The sequence below is a fragment of the Barbatula barbatula genome (genome assembly GCF_947034865.1).
Source record: "Barbatula barbatula genome assembly, chromosome: 5".
Lineage (NCBI taxonomy): Eukaryota > Metazoa > Chordata > Actinopteri > Cypriniformes > Nemacheilidae > Barbatula > Barbatula barbatula.
This window is the reverse complement of record NC_136769.1, coordinates 25386549-25407717: the sequence shown is the minus strand read 5'-3', so window position 1 is coordinate 25407717 and position 21169 is coordinate 25386549.

The following is a 21169-nucleotide window of genomic DNA, read 5'->3' as shown; positions in this document are numbered from 1 at the left end:
AGGAGAGAGAGAGAGAGAGAGAGAGAGAGAGAGAGAGAGAGAGAGAGAGAGAGAGAGAGAGAGAGAGAGAGAGAGAGAGAGAGAGAGAGAGAGAGAGAGAGAGAGTTTAGGGCTTAAGTGTGTTTGCAGACTGGGCTGCGGTGATGCTGAAGTATGAAACAAAACATGAAAAACAAGAAACCTCACCTGCGACAATGCCTCTATACCCTGAGAAAAACATCCATACAAACTTCCTCTCATGCCTTAAGCAAACATATATTGATCTGGGGTGTAGAAACTTCTACACGGTTCAAAGTGTATATGTGTATTTGTCTTAATGTGTGTGTGCATTGGAATGAGTGAGTAAGCACACTCATAAATAACTGATAGATTGTCACTGTGTGTGTGTGAGAGAGAGATATAATTGTACGGTATGAAACCATTATGTCTATGTAGAGTCCATGTAAACCACATATAAAAGTATGTGTGTGTGAGCAAGTCCAGGTGCAAGGGTTCTGAAGAGGTGAAATTAGGGGCAGATTATCTCAGGCATTAGGCGTAAGCTGGTCGCATGGCGGGCGGCTCAACAACGGTGGGTGGCAGTGGTGTTAGCCTGTGACAGCCTCCAGTAAACACCACCTGATCACTTTGGCAAGAGCCTTCATCCACACACTCAAGATTAATGTGAGAAAAAACTCTGCTCTTCTTGGCCAACCTGGAAAGAAGCATTTAACACAGACCTGAATACTTGTTCAATATATTTGAAGTGTGTGGTCCCATTAATGCTAAGGGACTAATGCTAACCCCCCCAGGTTCTTATAGGATTTGTTATAGGATATACGTTTTTTTCCAACATGAAATTCTCTTACAAAATAACTTTTCTCAGTCCCTTATTTAGCAATTCTCCCGGAAATGCACGCACACGCCTCAACCGGCTAGAGCGGGTGGATATAACGCTTGATTTGGAGATGAAACTGAGCAGTCCCATCGCTGAAAGATGCCGGACTTGAACCACACGCGGTAAGTGAACCTGGGTCAAATGTGTGTGTTTTGTTGCCGATTGGCACGTACATGCATAAGGTAAACAAGACAAACTTATAGAGAATTAACAGTGATTCAGGGATAATGCGATGATGTATTGTGTGCTCATGCTTTTCCCTCTCCCCTGCACACCTTCAGGAGGTCGTCTGTTTTCAGAAATAATCGTGCAGCTGTATCTGTCTTTTATAAATGTGATCAAACTAAATAATCTTCGCAGATACTAAGTATGCAATACTACTCTATAGGTACTCAAGATTAATATGAGATTGGCAGTAACTTTGTGTTACATTAAATCATTTGCATTTTAAAGATGCGTGTTATTTCTCATTGTCAATCATTTTAGCACTTTGATTCCCCTTGTGTATGAAATGTGCTCTATAAATAATCTTGTCTCGCCTTGCCTACTTCCACTTTAAATATCGACGCCTTTCAATCCCAATGAAATTGTGGCAGACCCCAGGGGAGTGCAAACTCTCAAGCACCAGAAAGAGAGAGAAAGCGATGCAGATAACGCAGCGTTTCCCATACAATGCATTTACTTAGGCGGTATGCCCAGGCAGTAGCGGTTTTAGGCACGGGCGAACCGGGCAGTCGCCGGGGGCGGCATTTTTTCATGTCACATGGGGGGAGGCACCGGCACGAGCAGTAAAAAAAAAACTCTGGGCCGCCGCAAAGCGGTTTCCTATTATCTATCATTCATTCATTGTGTGGGGAATCGGCAAATTGGCGCCCCTGCCTGCTGAGAAGGTGCCGTGTGTGTGAAGGGGGAAGGGGAGGGGCGCACGCAGGGGATAGTTCACCTCTAGGTGTTCAAACCGAACGCGTATGAAGCGTTAAGCGCAACTGGTTTACATGTTAAATCAATGCAAAGACGCGATGACCTACTTGCGGTGCGATACGCGCAAATGAGGCGATTGAGCGTTCGCGTGTTTCGCGCGAGTTGAAAAATCTGAACTTTGGCGAAAATTCGCGCTGCCAATCAGGAGCTTTCTCTAGTTGGGCCGTGATTATTTACATTTACATTTAGTCATTTAGCAGACGCGCTTTTATCCAAAGCGACTTACAAAGAGTTCGGGGAGCAATAAGATATAGCCTATGTCATTGTCATGAAACTGCTCCGAGACAGGCAGGTCAGATCCAAATGCAGCTTTATTTCAAAGAGAATGGTCAAACAGGCAGAGGTCATACAACAGCAACAAGGATAACATAGACAGGCAGAATCAAGGTCATCAACAAGGCAGAGGGTCAAAAGGCAGGCGGCAAGGAGTCAAAGGAACAGGAGTAGACACAGGTAATACACAGGTAAACAGATGATATAAACGCTCAGAAATGCAAGACAGGCTAAACAAGACTTCGCCAAGATTGAGAGTCCAAACACAGTATATATAGGGGAGTGGTAATGGGAATCATCTGGTGGTGAACGTCTGTGATATGAGACACCTGGTGGCGGTTAGCCTGGGATTCTGGGAAATGTAGTCCTGAGTGAATGATAAGTTTGATGTGGAGTGCCCTCTGGTGGTTTAAGGGCACTCCAGCTGGTGACCGTTACATAGCCCCCCCTTTAAGGAGCGGATTCCAGACGCTCCTAACACTGTCCAGGAAGGAGGAGGAACGGAGGCGGACCCGGGGGCGGGATGGAGGGCCAGGACCGTGGAGCGGAAGAAAACCCGGAGACTGAGGCTGAGCAGGCGACCAGGGCGGAGCAGGCTGAGCAGGCGGAGCAGGCGACCCTTCCGGCGGCCAGTGAGGAGACGACCCTTCAGGCGGCCATTGCGGCGCAGGCTGTGCAGGAGGCCAGGGCGGCGGAGGCTGTGCAGGAGTCCAGGGCGGCGCAGGCTGTGCAGGCGGCCAGGGCGGAGCAGGCTGTGAAGGCGGCCAGGGCGGAGCAGCTGTGCAGGCGGCCGGGGCGGAGCCGTCCCCTCAAGGTGACCAGGCAGACCTGTCGGTTCAGGGGTATAGCGCGGATCCGATGGTTCAGGAACCGGCGTGGATTCGGCCGTCTTGTCCGGAGACACAGGCGTGGATTCGGCCGTCTTGTCCGGAGACACAGGCGTGGATTCGGCCGTCTTGTCCGGAGACACAGGCGTGGATTCGGCCGTCTTGTCCGGAGACACAGGCGTGGATTCGGCCGTCTTGTCCGGAGACACCGGCGTGGAGAAGGCCATCTTGTGATGAGGCTCTAACTGGGCGATGGTCATTTTGTCCCAGGGCTCAGATATGGCAGACGTGACGTGAACAGTCTCTGCAGGACTGAAGTGAAGCTCTGGCTCGGCAGGACTGACGTGAAGCTCTGGCTCTGGCTCGGCAGGACTGACGTGAAGCTCTGGCTCTGGCTCGGCAGGACTGACGTGAAGCTCTGGCTCTGGCTCGGCAGGACTGACGTGAAGCTCTGGCTCTGGCTCGGCAGGACTGACGTGAAGATCTGGCTCTGGTTCGGCAGGACTGACGTGAAGCTCTGGCTCTGGCTCGGCAGGACTGACGTGAAGCTCTGGCTCTGGCTCGGCAGGACTGACTTGGGTTGACTCTGGCAGATCGACTCGGACTTGGGTTGACTCTGGCAGATCGACTCGGACTTGGGTTGACTCTGGCAGATCGACTCGGACTTGGGTTGACTCTGGCAGATCGACTCGGACTTGGGTTGACTCTGGCAGATCGACTCGGACTTGGGTTGACTCGGGCAGATCGACTCGGACTTGGGTTGACTCGGGCAGATCGACTCGGACTTGGGTTGACTCGGGCAGATCGACTCGGACTTGGGTTGACTCGGGCAGATCGACTCGGACTTGGGTTGACTCGGGCAGATCGACTCGGACTTGGGTTGACTCTGGCAGATCGACTCGGACTTGGGTTGACTCTGGCAGATCGACTCGGACTTGGGTTGACTCTGGCAGATCGACTCGGACTTGGGTTGACTCTGGCAGATCGACTCGGACTTGGGTTGACTCTGGCAGATCGACTCGGACTTGGGTTGACTCTGGCAGATCGACTCGGACTCCCCTTTCATGCAGGGGCTCTAGGTTGGCAGCCATCTCGTGCGGTGTCTCTGGGCTGGTAGCCATCTCGTGCAGTGGCGCTGGGCTGGCGGCCATCTCGTGCAGTGGCTCTGCTGCCAACTGCGCTTGACACTGTTGCCCCCCCCAAAAAACGTTATTTGGGGTTTCAACACTGTCCTCTGCCTCTCCCACAGTGAACGGAGAGTCACATAACATCAGTGCATAGTCCATTATGTCCCTTAAACTGCAATTAGATTCCCCTCTAGGTAACAATGATTTAATTGGGTCATTAAGTCCGAAACGGAACAAGTCCTGAAACAAAACTTCATCGTAGATCGGTACTTCATAGGATATTGCACAGAACTGTTTAACATACTCCTCAACAGATAGGCCTCCTTGACGAAGGCCCAATAGTTGATCAACTGGGTCAATGCTAGAGCTGGGAAGTTGCCATCCTGACCTTGAACCGGGAACAGACATCTCAGTAAAGAGAGGGTACCGGACTGCTGGATCCTGGTGTGGCGAAGTCTTCTGTCATGAAACTGTTCCGAGACAGGCAGGTCAGATCCAAATGCAGCTTTATTTCAAAGACAATGGTCAAACAGGCATAGGTCATACAACAGCGACAAGGATAACATAGACAGGCAGAATCAAGGTCATCAACAAGGCAGAGGGTCAAAAGGCAGGCGGCAAGGAGTCAAAGGAACAGGAGTAGGAACAGGAGTAGACACAGGTAATACACAGGTAATACACAGGTAAACAGATGATATAAACGCTCAGAAATGCAAGACAGGCTAAACAAGACTTCGCCAAGATTGAGAGTCCAAACACAGTATATATAGGGGAGTGGTAATGGGAATCATCTGGTGGTGATTGTCTGTGATATGAGACACCTGGTGGCGGTTAGCCTGGGATTCTGGGAAATGTAGTCCTGAGTGAATGATAAGTTTGATGTGGAGTGCCCTCTGGTGGTTTTCAAGGGCACTCCAACTGGTGACCGTTACAGTCATACAAAGAGCAATAGCTTTTACGAAGTTAGTTTTTAACAAAAGCTAGACCACTACCTGTTGAGAGAAGAGTGTTAGTGTAAGTTTTATTTATTTATTTTTTATTTGTCTGTCAGGTATTCACCGAAGATTTGCGTTATTTGGAAGAAATTATTATGACTTAGCGAACGGCAGAAGCCCCCCCCATGACGCGAATTCAAATAGTGGGCTAAAGTCAGCCACACACCTCCTCGACTTTCTTCCAAATAACGCACATTTTATCCATAATGTAATGAATACAGGCCTATAGTTCCTGCACATTTTAGTTTTTCTGAATTGTGTGAAATGGCTAATAAAAAATAAGTAATACAAAACGATTATGGCTGTGACTCATTTCCTGAGTGACAGTGTTGGGGGCGGGGGGAATAAACAGAGATGGACAGGAAAAGGTCAAATTGAGAAATTGAGATTTGTGCAATTGAGAAATATAATTTTCTCTTTCACTTATGTTGTTATAAAAATATGACGGTTTGTCATCATTTTGTTTGTGTGTTTTATTTTTATTTATACATCTTTCTGGGAGGGGGCGCTCAAAGGTGGTCTCGCCCGGGGTGCATTTAAATTTAGAACCGCCACTGCGCCCAGGTATATAAATGGCTGTAGTGAGGGAGACGATCCTCTTCCGTGTTCACATGCACTCTCTTTCAATGAGCTCCAGGTGTGCGAGCCATCTGTCTGTGTAGTTGGCTCCGTGTAATTTATTTAACTGTCACTTGCATTTAAAGTCAAAGAAGCATTTATAATACAGCAACACATTGCCGAGAAAGGGCACATAGCCGCTCTATAAAGTAGATGTACTGTATTGTGATTTGTCCGATGATGTTGCGTTTATAAATCAGTAGCAAATCCCACCTTCTTTTCTTTGATTGGACAGTAATATTTGCCTTCCTTCATTGGTTTGGCCACCTCATTCAGATTGAAGAGATCCTCCAGAGTCCATATACTGTCGATTATACTTCATTCTGTTTCGACACTGCATGGTAAACAAAGCAATGCTGTACATAATACAATAATAATAATAATAGAGTGCAAACTATTTTATGTATTAAAATTATTAAATTTATGCCAACTTATTAGGACAATAAAGACCTCTCCACTTTCCCTTGTAACATAGGGCAGGCGAGGCAGCGGCTCCACGTGCAGTAAAGATTTATTTAACAAAAAGACAAAGAACAAAAACACAAGGAACTAAAATAATCCAAAGAACACTGAGGAAAACACTGGGAACAAGACCAAACATTCAAAGACTCACACTAAACAAAGGAAACACTGGGGTTTAAATACACTGAGAACTTATAAGGTAACGAGGTGGATCCGGCTGGATTGGTGGCCAGCGTGGGCCTGGGTCTGAATTGGGTTCAGGAATGAGTTCATGGTTTGGACTTGACTCAGGAATGGACTCTTGGGTTTGACTGGGTTCAGGGACAGATTCGTGGACAGGACTTGATCCAGTAGCGGTGTGGTTGGCGGTTTGGCTCAGGTTAGTGGGCTGCAGCACCCTCTGGGGAGACTGAGGAACAGAGCGTAGACCACACACACCACAGAGCTGTAGCCACCACAGGAACGACAGTAGATAGAGGACATACCTCACATGACTCTGGGACCACCATACTTGGGACCACTGTTATGGCGTCCATGATGACTGGAGGCTCTGGGCTGGCCTCTAGAACGAAAAAAAAAGTTTTATTTGTGTTTATCTTGATTGTGTCCTATGGTGTGATAGAAAAAAATACCTAGCATACCAGACACCGGTGTCCTGAGAGTTTGTAGTCAGTTTCCAGGGGCTGGTTGCACTAACTACGTCTTTTCAGAGGTATATAATCTGCTGAGATCCAGCCACCACCTCATTTGCTTCCCGTTCTGTGACAACAGCGGCTACGGCCCTGCCGTCAGCGACGGTGAGCAACGAGGTTGATATGGGGATTATCGTGAGCGTTAATCCGTCAGCCACTGGCTCAACTCTTCAAACCCGGTGAGTTATGGCTTCTCCTCTAATTATTGTTACTTGCACCTCATGTCAAATGTTTAGCTTAGCATTCTCGGCGAGGGCTTAACATGCGATAAATGCAGGGAAATAGCTAGGCTGACAGAGAAGATCTCAGAATTACAGTCTCGCATCCAATCTTAATCTGAGGATAGTAAGAGTGTAAGGACCTCAGAAAACACTTTGGATGCGAGCATTTTTTTATTTTGCCTTGTTGTGCAAGCACTGTCGAGCTTGTGCAGAGGCTGCAGCTTTTGCCAGAGGGGAACTGGAATCCCCTGGTTAGGCCTGGTTTCCCTCTGAAGTTTTCTTTCTCCTCCAATGGAGTTTTGGGTTTCTCGCCATCGTTTGCATACTGTTTTTCACTGTTTGCCTGGGGGGGCTGCTAGAATATTATAGAATTTTATAGTTTTATTTAATTAACACTGCATATAAGAATTTATAGTCTGTCTGATATTTGATTTGTGTTTTGACTTGCATAACCTTTTATGTTTTGCTTGTAGTCAATATGTTTCTTGTACAGCTGCTTTGTAACAATTAGAATTTTAAAAGCGCAATATAAATAAAGTTGACTCGACAACGAGGGGTGCTGACTGAGCGTCAAAATGTGGTGAGTCGGGTTGTTTAATAACAGACGTTGTCCTAATATGTATTGGATAAGAAGCAGGGCTTTTTTAACTTGAAGTTCACAGCCAACAAGCCAGTTTATTGGGCTGCCTTATGCTGAGGTGTTTTATTTATTTATTTAATTTACATTAAAACGTATCGCTGAAGGATGACATGGCTCTTGAGTTTGTTTCTGAAGATTTCACCGTAAGTTTTATTAGATATGTGTTTTTTATTATTTAAACCTACTCAGTAGCAAGTTTTAAATTAATCCCAAACTAAGAGTTTAAAATAATGGAGCATCAGAATTAAAGTGAATCTAGATTTACTGTCATATTAAATCCTGGATCAATGATAGCTTAAATAGAACTCAGTTTACTTTTAAACAAGGTTTTAAGTTTAGTGCGACAGGAATTTTAAATAAACCCTGATTTAATCTAGATTTAAGACTAATCCTTGTTGGTGCAACCCACCATTAAATGATGTTTAAATAACAAAGTTCGGGAGGAGCCGTAGCATATAATCAGCCGGCTGGTCCACAATCAGCAATCACTGCACATACACAATCAGCCATAGCGAGCTCGCTCATAAATAGAGAAACCATTTTACCTGCTCGATCTCCTAAGATTAAGCATCGACGATAGTTCGATGCTATGTCCGAGACCCCCGTCATCGACAACTTGTCCGTCAACCGCAATTTTTCAGCGCCGCCGAGCGCCACCAGCTCAGGATCGGGATCATAAAGCGATTCCCCGGCTTCTTCATACACCTCCACTCACAACACGAATCCCGCCATCCAGAAATGGACCGCTCAGTCTAACACGGAGGTGAAATTTCACAGGCGGATGAACGAAGCGGAGCTTTTTTGCCTCTACGCCTCTTCCCTGGCGGATACCGCCTCACCGAAGTGCGCTACGGAAAAGTCCAGCGCCAAGCCGGGCACGGCTTGCTGTTCTCCTTATTCCCGGCCACTGCAATCCATCTCCGTGGCTTGTCGTGGCCGCCCGCGAGGAAGCCGGCACAGCAGGATTTCGCCACAGATTTCCTGGACTCCATGAACCCACAGGTCCCTCTCGCCATAGGCCAGCTTCGGCCTGCTGCCAAACATCCCTCCAGCAGTTAACACTGCGGGACGCCCACAAAACATTAGCTCACCAGCACCTGGAGCTCCGGTGCTTTACCACAGATTCCCCGCCCCTGGCTCTTGGCCCACGGCGCCTCCATTGACCACTAGCGCGAGGCTGCTTCAGCTAGCGATGCAGGCGCCGTTTCTTGGTCATTTCCCAACCACCTTAGTAGCCGCTGCTAGCGCGAGCATGGCTCCGCTAGCCGCTCAGGGGCCGCCACTCCCCCCCTTTTCTCTCTTCCGCAGAACCGATCGAACTTCTCATTGGCTATGGCTACAGCAATGCCAGTGCCAATTAACGCACCAGCCTTGGAACCGCCTCTAGTTTCGGGGAACATCAGATCTCAGATCTTGACAGGTGCGGACACAGACCTTTATTTTCTCCTCGCACCTTTATTACCCCCATCAACCGAGCGGCAGATCACTTAGGGCAATCTATCGCTCACGTTTGAAAATCAGTCACCCAACCACACCCGCACACTGTTTTTACCCGAAATTACCCGACATCGACCAAGCCATTGATTTATAAAACATGCAGGTCGTGGCGCTCGGCTAGCCAAAGTCGATATTACATCCGCGTTTAAAGCAATGCCCATCCACCCAGACTTCTGGCACCTTTTCGGCATTCGATGGCGCTATTAAATTTTACTTTTCTGTCCGCCTTACCTCCCTGATGCATCTCGAAACTCCATCATCCAAGCCGTCTCCCTTAGGACCCTCCAATCTTATCTCACTGCATGGAAAAGCTTCAAGTCGTTTCACCCCGCGTTCAACATTCCCTTTCCCACTTTTTCTGTCCTCTCCATCACCTCCTACATCTCCTTCCTAAACTCGTCGAAAAACCTCCAAGCTGGCCCAATTAAAGTTTTCATGAGTGGAGGCCAGTCCTTCCACAAGCTCATATTCAACTCCGGACCGAGCGTTCAAAGAGGCCCGCATCACACCGCTTCTAAAGAAACCCACCCTGGACCCTACACTGCTAGAAAACTACAGGCCTGTCTCCCTCCTTCCCTTCATCGCCAAAGCCCTGGAGCGAGTTGTGTTCAATCAGCTCTCCTCCTTTCTCATGCAAAACAACCTCCTGGACAGCAATCAGTCTGGGTTCAAGACCGGTCATTCCACAGAGACTGCACTGCTCTCAGTCATCGAAGCCCTGAGACTGGCAAAAGCATAATCCATGTCATCTGTGCTCATCCTACTGGATCTGTCTGCTGCCTTTGATACTGTCAATCATCACATCCTCCTGGCTTCTCTCAGTGCTATGGGTGTCTCTGGAATGGCGTTGCAATGGTTTGAGTCCTACCTCTCGGGTAGGTCATTCAGAGTATCCTGGAGAGATGAGGTCTCCGCGTCCCAACAGCTCAACACGGGGGAGCCACAGGGCTCAGTGCTTGGACCGCTACTCTTCTCCATTTACATGACATCCCTCGGCTCGGTCATTCATAAGCATGGCTTCTCCTATCACTGCTATGCCGACGACACACAACTCTACTTGTCATTTCAACCGGACAATCAGACGGTCGCTGCTCGCATCGCGGCATGCCTGAGTGACATCTCGCTTTGGATGAAGGATCATCACCTGCAGCTAAACCTTGCAAAAACGGAACTGCTTGTGATCCCGGCCAACCCAAAGATTCACCACAACCTTGCCATTCAACTAGGCTCATCAACGATTACACCGTCCAGCACAGCCAGAAACCTGGGAGTGGTAATCGATGATCGGCTTAACCTCACAAGTCATGTTGCCAGCACCACCCGGTCCTGTAGATTCATCCTCTACAACATTAGGAAAATTAGACCTTTCCTATCGGAGCACTCTACGCAAGTCCTAGTCCAGGCTCTTGTCCTGTCCAAACTGGATTATTGCAATGCGCTTCTGGCTGGACTTCCTGCTTGCACAATCAAACCTCTCCAGATGATCCAGAATGCGGCGGCAAGAGTGGTCTTCAATGAACCGAAGAGAGCGCATGTAACTCTGCTCTTCATCAGGTTACACTGGCTCCCTGTTGCCGCCCGCATAAAGTTCAAAGCTATGCTCCTGGCCTACAAGACCAACACCGGATCTGCACCATCGTATCTCCACTCGCTAATGCAGATCTATGTTCCTGCCAGATCACTGCGGTCTGCAAAGGAACAACGACTAGTGGTATCATCCCAAAAAGGAAAAAAGTCACTCTCCCGTACCTTCTCTGGATCTGTTCCACATTGGTGGAATGATCTACCAGCTGCTACAAGATCAGCAGACTCGGTTGCCATCTTTAAAAAACGCATCTCTTCCGTCAACACGTCGCTGATTGATTTTTCCTAATTCTCTTCCCTTTCCTTCTTTATAAAAAAAAAAAAGAAAAAATACTACTAACCTCACTATTCTTAGCTTTTTATACTGTGCTAGGCTTTAATGGACTAGTTTGATGCACTTATGTATTTTGTTGCCTATGTTGTTATAATTGCTTCCAATTTTTCCTCATCTGTAAGTCGCTTTGGATAAAAGCGTCTGCTAAATGACTAAATGTAAATGTAAATGTAACTCTCCATCCGCAGCCATAGCCAGCTCCCAAACATCTATGCTCATCAAGGGCATTCAAAGAACCCAGCCCGCTCACCGAGACGCCAGGCAACCTATAACCCTGGATATACTGACCAGATGCATTTCCACCCTCCGTAAAGGATATCACTCCAAGCACGTTGATCGCACACTCGACACCATGTTTATCCTTGCCTTTTTCGGCTTTCTAAGATGTTCGGAAATTTCCACCACATACATCTTCAACCCCGTAATCCATCCCACGTTATCGGACCTATCAGTACTCGATTCATAGGCTGGGCTTGAACCTCCACCACTTCAGCCTTTATCTCCCTAGCGGGAGATCTCACCGCCATTGCAACCGCCTCAGCAATCACCAGGGATTCAGACCCCTCATCAGTTGTTATTGGAAGTGTCCCTGGTTCCGGTTGATCTAACTAGTGCAGCCTAGATCTTTGAAATATATATATTATGATAGTGTAGTGTATGCAAGATTAAAAAGATGCATCTTTAGTCTAGATTTAAACTAACAGAGTGTGTCTGCCTCCCGGACAGTGCAGGGAAGACTGTTCCAAAGTTTAGGCGCTAGATAGGAAAAGGATCTGCCGCCTGCACTTGATTTTTTAATTCTAGGTATTACCAACTGACCTGACGCCTGAGAGCGTAGTGCACGTGATGGACTATAATACGTGAGAAGTTCTCTGTTCTCTCAAGTAGTGAGGAGCTAAACCATGCAAGGCTTTATTTGTGTATTGGAATAAAAGTTATTATAAGGATTTTGAGCTTTACTCACTTTTTTTAAACGCACTATACTATTATTTTGAACACAACTGTATATATATATTTAATTAAACCTTGTAAAATTAAGAGCATCAAGAACCGGACTATAATTAGCTAGGTTTTTTAGAAATGTGGAAAGAATTAAGCAGCAACAGAAATAAAGTGCTAGTGTTTTTGTCTATCCTGTACTCCACCACAGACAGTGCTCTCGCCCAAGACGCAAGGCACGTCGCGTTCACTCTCATGCCCGTCCCATTCACCCCTCCACTTCTACAACTCTGAGTCACTGGAACTGCCAGTCAGCTGTGAACAAGACGGACTTTATCCATGCTTTTGCTAGCTAGTCTGACATTCACATTCTATGTCTTACTGAGACATGGATTCTTCCTGGGGACTCAGCCACACCCGCTGCTCTCTCCACTAACTCCGCCAAACTGGTAGAGGAGGGGGCACAGGTTTGCTTATCAACAATAATTGGAAATATTCCACACTATCTTCCCTATGCAACAACTATTCATTTGAATACCGCACTGTTAATATCACTTCTCCCACTCAGTGTTGTTGTAGTTTACCGCCCCCCAGGTCCTCTCGACTTCATTGAAGAGTTAGATTTGTTGGTCTCATCATTTACGGATGATGGTGGCCCTCTCGTAGTCTTTGGTGACTTCAACATCAACCCGGACAAACCCTACGCTTCTGAATTCCACACACTCACTGCCTCGTTCGACTTCACGGGCCTCGCCACAGCCGGTATTCACAGTTTAGGAAACCAGCTTGATCTCATCTACACCCGTAACTGCACCACAGACAACATTAAAGTCACACCTTTTCACATTTCTGACCACTTCTTCATCACTTTCAACATGCTCCTCCCTACATGCACTAGACCAACACCACCACATGTTTATTTTAGACAGAACATTTGCTCTCTTTCACCTAGCAGCACTAATCCGTCATACCAACGCTATAATAAAACCTGCCTAATGTAAAAAACAGTACTTGCATCACACCAAAAGATGTGGCCAAGCTTAAAGCTAATCTCACATCCTCAGATCAGGTGAAGGACGTGGAAGTCCTACGAAGCATCGTCTTGCCATTTTTGTGATGTTGCAGGGAGCATTGTAGAGTCCTGAAATAAAGCTTCAGGTAGTAAAGACTGAGAAGTTATTGTGAAAGTTGTTACTCTTTGGGAGGCAGAAGCATTTTCAGGAAATCATTTAGATGGAGATAAAGCATGCTGTGCGAATGCTCAAATTTAGTGGGGATTGGCATTAGGCCCATATTTAAGCTTCAGCCTCAAATTGTCTTCATTTACAGCTCCTCCGAGGGGAAATGGCGATTTTGGTGTCTGATACTTATACCTATGAAGCTGTTGGGGTTTTAGAGCTCCACCATAAAGAAAATAAAATGTAACCAGTCAAGGTTCGAGGTCCCCAAGTGGAAAAACTGTTCCTTTGGCTCAGTGGTAGAGCATTGTTAGTAGTGCAAACAGTTGTTGGTTTGATTCACAGGGAACACACATACTGATAAAACATATAGCTTGATTGGATTGTAAGTCGCTTTGGATAAGTGTCTGCTAAATGCATAAATGCAAATTGTATGTAAATTAAACAAGGTCTCCTTTAGTCTCAGCCTCAGCCCAAGCTGAACTTCTGATGCATATGGCACACTTTTCTGGAAACACTTCAGCAAGTTCAAGTCATCATCTGATTGGTTAAAATCCACAGGATTTCCGGGAGACATGCGTTTCGCGTTCTATAACGGTCCACCTGGAAACAACACAAAGCTGTCTGATCAAAGAAGTAAGCTGTTATGTTTACATCGGTTGCAATAACAATTGATCATGAACAACTAAATGCTATATTCTTAAAAAGTATGAGACGTTCACAGCGTAAACTCAGGAAAGTTGTTGCTGTTAACTTTTGAAGGCTACACAAGACACAACCAGCATCCTTTATCACACAAAGCCACTTTAAACTAATATTGTCTTACTTCCAGCAACATTATTCTTTTAAAAACAAAAAGGGGTTATTAAAAAAAATTTATTTAAAAAAACATTCTAAGCCTAGCTTCCCTACCCTCCAAACCAGTTACATTTTCTCTCAAACAAAAGAATGCACTTTTGCTCTTTTTATTATTAATAGTAAGTAGGGTGGTCAACTGTCAATGGACAAAAAATAATCATCAAAGTAGCCCAATACAACTCAAACGTCATGAGGACAGAACGTAATGTAAATCTCTTAGAAAGTCATTAAGGCTTGGAAAGGCCTTTAAAAACTCAAAACTTGACAATCTTTCTGAAAACAAAGCTGTGTCTGAGTAAGGGTTGGAGATTTACATGTGTTACTTGGGACTTTTACTTCCTGTCATGCTTTTAGACTGCCATGAGAAAAGAAAAAAAAAACAGAGACAGGCAGTGCTGAAGAATGGAGAAAATTCCCTTTGGCACAGGCTTATGTAATTGATTCAGACAACAAATCATCACAGTAATCTTCTCCCAACACACTACTCCTTTAACCAAGTTTTGTCCTCCGACAGTCACATACAATCCACCAAAATAAATGACCAATATACAGACATGTTGACCATGTTCAGCCAGCCCTGCCATTTCATTTTTTTTTTAAATGTTTTTTTAAACACACTCCTGTGTATGTACCAAATAAGGGTTCCTCCATCAGTAAGGGTGTAGAGGTTTTGGGGGCTGAACGTGCACCCTTCTTTACTTTCAACCTGTTATTTCCAGTACTGTTAACCACCAAATCGAGCCAGGCACTCATTAATACCCCAACAGGCTGATGCCATACCCTGCCCAACGTAGCCCTGACAATCCTGCGTCGCTGGGGGCAGGGGAAAATGATGTCACTTTGAGGCATGGTGGGGGCCAATCAAAGCTTGAGAAAATTATGTCAACCTTTGTTGAGTCTCTCCATTCAGTGCTATAGAAGTGCAGTGAATGGAGATTGGTGGAAAGGTCATTTATCCTGTGTGTGAGAAAAACAAAAAATGAAAGGCCAGCAAGAAGGGAACAACATTGTCGGCATGCTAATGATGTCGAGCAGAGATAGCGCCACAAAGATGTCATGAAATTTAATTGCCAAAACATTGGTGCTTGGCCCATGCAGCTATTGTTCTGAATCTCAGTGCAGAGCCTTTTAGCAGACACTGCATCTTTAAACAGCACAATAGTACAGGGTATGATGAACTGCACTATTAATGGTTCTGTATGAGTCTTTAACATTATCAGGTCGGGTTTAACAATGAGTCTTCCTTATAAAATGACAACACAAATACAGTATGCCAGATACGTCTCTGGCTACCAGCTCACTAGGCACCTGCATAGGAACTGACTACAAAGGGCATCTACAAGATTTGACTGGTTACACAATATGTAATCCATCCCTCTGACACTCAATGGCCTCGATAGAGTCGGCGATGAAAATGCTGCAGCTGGCTGTGGCTGAGGAGCAGATTCAGGAGGTTACTGGGAGATGGAAACTCCCTTTCTTCTCCTATTACTCTTAGATCGAGCCACAGAGCTCGTGGCGAATAGAGGGGCTTCTGCAGTGGTTGTGGCTGGCTCTGTGGAGGACACGTCGGATGCAGACATCCAAGAAACCCTCCTTCATGCGCTTCCCGTGAAGCAGGACAGTGTTCTTGGGAGTTGAGGTGGGTGGAGCTGGGTCCTCCAGAGATTGAGCCGTGATGCAGTCCTCCGGGATTGAGGGCAATGGACCAGGCAGTTGGGCCTCGGATGGGACTCTGGGCTCTTCACGAGACATTGTGTATCAGATCTGGTCCACCAAGCCTCAGCATCCTCATCTCAGCAGGCTTGAGGGGTTCATTGAGGCAGCTGTTGAACCCTGAATTACCAGCTTTGGCCGAAGGCCCGCACTTGACAAATAACAAAAGACTGACTAAACAAGACTTCACATTTAACTTGACCTGACTTCAAACGTCACAAGATATCACTTCCCCAATAACAGACGAACCAGCATAAGACTCACGAGTCCCCCTTCCAGATTGTTTAGGATATCTTCCTATATAACACACCTGATTCAACTCATCAGCTTGTGTGTTAATTAGGGATACATTTCCAACCTAAATTAGGTATAATAAAGGTGTTTTATTTAGGGAGACATCCAAAATAGTCTGGGAGGGCTGCCCCAAAGAGGGCGCCGCCAGTTTGGGGGACGACACCGGCCAATCCCTCAATCAGCACATCCTACTTGAATAACCATCAATGTGTTTCAAATGGGATATATCACCCTCTGAAAGGCCATTCGGGAAGGAGAAACCATACAAAACGTCACTACAAATAGAGACAATGATGATGTTTTATTGCGGCTTTTGCCAAATGAATTTGAAATATTACATTAAGAGATACAATTGTGTTTTTCCCTTGAGAGTTTACACATCAGAAGCTTTACTCTTTGAAGGGAGTACAGCATAGGCAGGGCTCCAGACTGCAACAAAAACGGTCGCATTTGCGACTAAAAATATTAATTTGCGAGTTATATTTCTGCAAAGGTCGCCACTGGCGACAATGCACATTTACTTGTTTTTAAATAGTTTCCAACGAAAGCACCATACTTTAAAACATTTTTTTAAAAGATTTTAGTGAGCCTGAGGTTGAACAATGTGATATTTGAGACGTTTAAAACAAAAGGAACCATGGAGAAGTTCAGGGAACATAATTTATCTGTCTATTACTTGAGACGCCACTGGATCAGGTCAAATCCGTTCAAAGTGAGAACAAATGATATGCGAATTCTCTTGTTAAGTTTTATTTGAAGTTATCTTTACATTGTGTTGTGAAAAATGTCATTATTACAAACTAAAATCAACATAATAAGGTATTAACACAACCCCTTTCTTTTTGCTTTAAACTCTTTAAGCAATAAAATGTTACCTCTTTCATATAGTATATTAATATGGTCTTGAAATGCCCTTTTTCTGTTGTTTTTTTTAATGAATTCAGAGTACATATGTGGTCTGTTGTGTATTCAGAGTTTAAACATTCATTTTAGCATCAATCAATAAAAAAGCTTCTCTGTCTCTTTTTAAATAAGCAGAAACAAATCTGCTATCAACTGCACTAGTGGTACCATCCCAAAAAGGAAAAAAGTCAGTCTCCCGTACCTTCTCTGGATCTGTTTCACATTGGTGGAATGATCTACCAGCTGCTACAAGATCAGCAGACTCGGTTGCCATCTTTAAAAAACGCATCTCTTCCGTCAACACATTGCTGATTGATTTATCCTAATTCTCTTCCCTTTCCTTCTCACTAACCTCACTATTCTTAGCTTTGTATACTGTGTTAGGCTTTAATGGACTAGTTTGATGCACTTATGTATTTTGTTGCCTATGTGGTTATAATTGCTTCCAATGTTTCCTCATCTGTAAGTTGCTTTGGATAAAAGCATCTGCTAAATGACTAAAATGTAAATGTAAAAATGCATTAAAATATTCAGTATAGACAGGCAGCATTTTAAGTCTATTTGAACACATTTACATACAATTATATTTGTGGACAAATGTAAACACATTTGATACTATTCCACAGAATTCTGCAGATTTTTCCCAAATTTTTGTGCAGAATGAACATGAAAAGTCTGCAGATTCCGTATGTACTTGTACTTGTACTTATGAGGAAAAACAACAAACTTTATGTGAGCAAAACCTATGAGTAAGTAGTTTTAAGTTCCTGTTAGGTGGCTCATAGAAAAACGATTTGGCGCCTGGTTTTCCTCCATAGAAAACTCTCTTGGCTGAAAAGATGTGTCTTTAATCTAGATTTAAATTGGGCGAGTGTGTCTGATTCTGGAATAGTGTCGGGAAGGCTATTCCAGAGTTTAGGTTCTACGTCGAACACACCTGCCGCTTATGATTAGTATCGCCGGATTGAGTTATCTGAGATCATTGCGCGTTCTTGCACTGGTTTAAAAGGCCATATGTATCGATAGTAGAAACAATGATCAGCAACGCTGTGATTGGCTGTTCAGCATGGCTAAAGAACACGCCCAGTTTTTCTCCCAAGCAGAACAAGAGCTTTTAATGGAAGGTTGAATGAACATTTCATTCAAACAAATTAAATGCATAAATGGTGTCCATGTCAGATGTTTCTATCACTTTCTACAGTATGTATTTTTTATTTATTTCATATTTACTTATGTCAAAGCCACCACGGGACCCACTAGAACATGGGAACAAGTAAATGTGAAGTACAAGAATATTCTACAAAATGGAAGCCTTTACTTTTTATACAGTCCTTATTTTAAAAGCCACTATTAAATGATGTGTCTATTTATGACAGCCACCAAGAAAAAGGCTGAAAGATTACAGGTGGTGGTCCTGCACCCACACAATATACCCCAGCAGAAGAGCTGGCCCTTGGGTTGAATTCAAACCGACTCATTGTGGAGGGCATCCCTGGGAGCAGCTCTTCCTTAGACCCAAAGCCAGGGACCAGTAGCAGCAACACTTTCATTACTGTTAGGCTAAATGAGCTTTCAATTCTCTTGTATACTGTAAAATGGTTTGTTGCTGCATTAAATGAAGTATAATCCAAATGGCTGGTACAGTCATTTCAAATGTTTGTGCAAGTGAAAACTTCTAAACTTTTAGTTCATTTAAAATATGTTGCCACGAAAAATGTATCACATTCTTTTTTTAACAGTGTAGTTAATTGTAATGACATTATTTCCCAAGTGACAAGTGGTGGCTGAAGCATATGCAGTAAGCTGTGTTTTTTTACATCAAAAGGGAAGAGTCCAACACTTTGTAATACCCATTTATTTCCATTGCACAGGACGGTGAAGAAACCCTCTCAGATGACTGTCCTTTGGAGGAAGAACATGCAAGTGCATAAATAACTTTACCCTAATTTGTATATACTTGTGTACCTATTCTTTCTGTCTGCAACATGAGTTGCAGGAGTCCACACCTACAGAAAGGCCTACAGAACAGTCTGCACAAAGAACTGATACAGAGGTGGGCAGTGTTTTGTTGCATGAGGCATGTTTTGACCCTTTTTTCACGAAAATACACAGGGTGACATCCGTACCCTATATAAACGGCATCTTAAACAGAAAATTTAGTATTTTGAGTTGAAAAAAGAGAAATTAGGAGGAGAAATAGAACTCGACATCTTGAAAAAGAGAAAAATTGCACTGGAGATAGAGATGCTTCAAAAGGACCTTCAGAGCAAGTGCTAATACACTATCACACATCGTAGTATTTCTGACTTAAGATAACTATCTCTTATTGCAGGCAAAAGGTGACTTGCTGGCTTTTCTTTATAAAGAATATTTTCAATAAAACTCAAGAAACTAAGCATATTTGTTTTGTCTTTTATTATATTCAAAAATGGTGTTCCACAATTCTGTCCCGTGCAGCTCTGCCACTAGGTTGGTCCAAGTGCACTGGCTGGAGGTCATCATCAGGCTGCACCCCCACCACAGGGGTCCTCTCCTTTCTGATAGTGGCAATGTTATGCAATATGGCACATGCAACAATTCTGTCACAGGCCCTGTCAGGTGCAACTCTCCGACACTGAAATCTTCCCTTTAGTTGCCCAAAGGTCATTTCAATGCGTGCCCTTGTCCTGGCTAGAGCTGCATTGTAACAGGTTTGTGGTCCAGGGTTTGGCTCAGGGAAGGGCGTCATAAAATACTGCCTGCAGGCATAGCCCCTGTCTCCAAGCAAATCCCGTCAAAATCCCCTGTATAATGGAAAAATGACAGTTCTGTTAGACTCAGCATAATACCTTGTATAATACTGTGAGCTTGAAATGTATGTTCCCTTACCACGTTCAAATAATGTGCATAAATGTGACTGTCTGAAAGTTCTTGAGTCATGCACTGATCCTGGCCATTTTGCTTCCACATTGGTGATATGGAACATAGAGTCAGTCACACACCATCTAAGAGATTTTAGTTACCGTAATTTCCGGACTATTGAGCGCACCTGAATATAAGCCGCACCCACTGAATTTAAAAAATATATATATTTTGAACATAAATAAGCCGCACGTGTCTATAAGCCGCAGGTGCCTACCGGTACATTGAAACAAATTAACTTTACACAGGCCTTAATGAAACACGGCGTGTAACAAAAATAAATAGGCTTTAACGAAACACGGATTGTCACAAAAATAAAACATTATGTGTAAACCGTAGCCTTCCAAGAAAGTCATTGGTCACTATCTTCCTCCTCCTGTGCACTGAAACCACTAAAGTCATCTCCTTCGGTGTGTCGGAGTTGAATAGCCTCAGAGTTGCTTCATGCGATATTGGATCGTTTTCATTGTCGCTTTCGTCACTTTCATCCGGAGGCAAATCCTCTGCTGAGCCCTCTTCAACACGCAACAGTCCAGCCTTTCGAAACCCGTTGATGATAGTGGATTTTTTGACAATGCTCCATGCTGTCAGCACCCACTAGCAGACTTGACCATAAGTTGCTCTTCGCATCCGGCCCGTTTTAGTTAAAGATTTCTCCCCACTTGTCATCCAAGTCTCCCACTGAACACGGAGCGCCACCTTAAATGCACGATTTACACTGATGTTGAGTGGCTGCAAATACTTTGTTGTGCCTCCAGGAATCACAGCTGGAATTGAGTTTGTCTTCTTGATGGCTTCTTTCACCGAATCTGTTATTTGGGCCCTCATGCCGTCCAAAACGAGCAATGCCTTGTTCCTGTGAAAGAATCCTCCCGGTCGCTTGCCGTAACACTCCGTATACCATTCATGCATTAGGCTTTCCGTCGTCCATCCTTTTTTGTTGACTTTCACAACAATTCCTTTCGGGAATTTTTCTTTTGGCATCGTCGTGCGTTTAAAAATCACCATCGGTGGAAGCTTTTCTCCCGATGCCGTGCAGCTCAGAACAAAGGTAAAGTGTGTTTTTTCATGCCCAGTTGTTTTCAGCGTGACGGATGATTCACCTTTCCTGTTGACAGTCCGAGTGAGAGGCAGGTCAAACGTCAGAGGAACCTCATCCATATTTATGATGTTGTGCGGGACAATGGAATTCTCCGCTATCTTTGCATCGGTGAATTTCGCTGCTGTTTCCAACGTCTTATCATCGACTCAT